Raw genomic sequence first — 2,500 nt, 5'->3', positions numbered from 1 at the left:
CCCGTCACCCACGCCGGCACTCAACGCCTGCGAGCGCCCTGTTTCCTCCGAGAAAGGTTTTTCGCTTGATTGTCGCTCGAGTGCGTGTGCCTCCGGGGCTCACGCCGTGGTACGCGCCAGGCTGGGGCTCCACCGTCACGTCGGCGGGAGCGTTTAGCGCGTCCCAGGATCGGACAACCTCTCCGGGGGGCCCGAGCCGAAACCCGACACGGTATAAAAGTCGTAACAAGGTTTCTGTTGGTGAACACGTTGTGAAGGATCTTTGTCGGCCGGGGGCCCGCCACCTCTCCGGGGAGGGCGGCCCGTCACTCCTTGAACGCGAAGGCTGGCGCCGGTTGGGCCAGGCAGGAGAGCCTCACGGGGCCGGCCCCGGGGCCAGGTATCGGACAACCTCTCCGGGGGCCCGAACCGAAACCCGTAACACAGAATAAAAATCGTAACAAGGTTTCTGTTGGTGAACACGTTGTGAAGGATCTTTGTCGGCCGGGGGCCCGCCACCTCTCCGGGGAGGGCGGCCCGTCACTCCTTGAACTCGAAGGCTGCGCCGGTTGGGCCAGGCAGGAGAGCCTCACGGGGGTTGGCCCCGGGGCCGTGGCCCGTACTGACGCTGGCGCCTCCCACGCGGGTGGGAGGTCACACCGACAATTTCGCCGTACCCGTCGAACGGGCCTGGTCACCCGTACGCACGTTCCGCCGAAGCCGGGCGACGTCGATCTCGGTCCCCACTCGGTTGGGCCGGCGCGCGGGCGCCGCCACCGACGAGCACGCACACGCTCGGTTGCACGCCGGCAAGTCCATGCGGGTGCCGCACACGCTACGCCTGCGCCGTTGGAAGGGCTTCGCCGTTGGCTTCGTAGGGTGTCTTTGCAGTCCGTCCGAGAGGTGGGGGCACGCACGGCAACACGGCCGGCCTGCCTGCGTGGGACGATGCGGTCCTTTCGTTCAGCGGTTCGGCGGTTTGGCCGGCGCGAGCAGACGCTCGGAGGGAGACGGTGGCGTCAGCCACGCACTCACTCCGCTTCTGCAGTCCGGTCCACTCCGCCCGTTCTAGCTGCTCGTTTGGTCCCTCGCCCGCCAGCAGACCGTTCCGCCGACGGTGCTCCTCCTCCGCAGCGACTTCTGCCTAGCCGCTCTGCCGGGTGCGATGTCACCGGCGTCCGCACCGATCCTCGGCACGGCGCGTGTGCGCACCTGTGGGCCGCCGCCCCGTGCTCCACGTCCGTCTGTGTGTGCCCGCTGTGGGGACCGTCTTCCTCTCGCCTTGGCGACGGCTTGCGGGCTGCGACGTGACCTTGCCACCGCCTTGCAGCATTACATCCGCAGTTGAAACGAAGAGAGCTGCTGCGGGCTTGGGTGCTTGTCCCTGGCGGCTTGTCGACGGGACCACGGTGAACGGCCACTGTGTGACTCCGCAGGGAGACGTTCTGGTGCAGTCAGGGGCCTTTTTGTCTCCCGCCGCGGTGAAGCTTTGGTCGCATTCTAGTCACTCTCTTCAAAGCCCGGTGAGGGGTACCTGTTCATGCTCACCATTCCTCCGGCACCCGTGTGCGGAGGGTGGGTGCGAGGTTTAAAGATTCGTTGTCCGCCTGTCGGTCCGGTCTGGTCTCGTGCTGACTTGAGCGAGCGTCCACCGCGTTCGAGAGAATGTGCCTGTCCGCGGGGGCAGCCGCGCTTGCGAGCGTTCCGCCGCGCCCCCTTCCCCAGCCCGCCGAGGTTGGGGCGTGCGGGGTCGGCTTGCGCCCGTAGCGTCGGCCTGTCCTCCGCGGCTTGCACCCGACTCAGTCCGCTGCGGCCTCGCCTCGACTCTCGAGCCTACCGCCAGACGGTGACACCAGAGAACTCTGCCTCTGGCTGTTGCGGGGCGTGACGGCGCGTGGCGGGCCCCGGCCCCTCACCCACGCCGGCACTCAACGCCTGCGAGCGCCCTGATTCCTCCTTTTTTTTCGCTTGATTGTCGCTCGAGTGCGTGCGCCTCCGGGCTCACGCCGTGGTACGCGCCAGGCTGGGGCTCCACCGTCACGTCGGCGGGGGAGCGTTTTGCGCGTCCCAGGATCGGGCAACCGATCCGAAACCCCGATACAACTTTTTAGCGGTGGATCACTCGGCTCGTGCGTCGATGAAGAACGCAGCTAGCTGCGAGAATTAATGTGAATTGCAGGACACATTGATCATCGACACTTTGAACGCACTTTGCGGCCCCGGGTTCCTCCCGGGGCTACGTCTGTCTGAGGGTCGCTTGACAATCAATCGCACTTCGCGCGCATCCGTGCGCCGAAGAGCGCGGCTGGGGTGTCGCAGAGGTGCCGTCCTCTCTGTCCCCCTAAGTGCAGACCCAGAGTAATCCGCGTCGGAGAGCTTGACCTCTTGGGTGCCGGCGTCCGCCTCCGGGCTCGTCGGCACTGCCCGCTCCCGCACTGGCCCAGCCACCTCGGGGTCGCCGGCACGGCTGTCATCGGGTTGCCAGAGAGAGAGAACGTGACTGCCTCGCTGCCGGGACCGT

General features: G+C 66.8%; 1 non-coding gene across 1 annotated transcript; it reads left to right on the top strand.

The window, feature by feature from the left end:
- Positions 1-2,081: 2,081 nt before the first annotated feature.
- Positions 2,082-2,235, top strand: LOC144489790 (5.8S ribosomal RNA). Its single transcript, XR_013497059.1, has one exon. It is a non-coding gene; the product is annotated as a 5.8S ribosomal RNA (ribosomal RNA).
- Positions 2,236-2,500: the final 265 nt, after the last annotated feature.

Source organism: Mustelus asterias, unplaced genomic scaffold, assembly GCF_964213995.1.
Source record: "Mustelus asterias unplaced genomic scaffold, sMusAst1.hap1.1 HAP1_SCAFFOLD_2541, whole genome shotgun sequence".
NCBI lineage: Eukaryota > Metazoa > Chordata > Chondrichthyes > Carcharhiniformes > Triakidae > Mustelus > Mustelus asterias.
The sequence above is the reverse complement of the archived record's forward strand: the minus strand, read 5'-3'. Positions and strand labels throughout refer to the sequence as shown.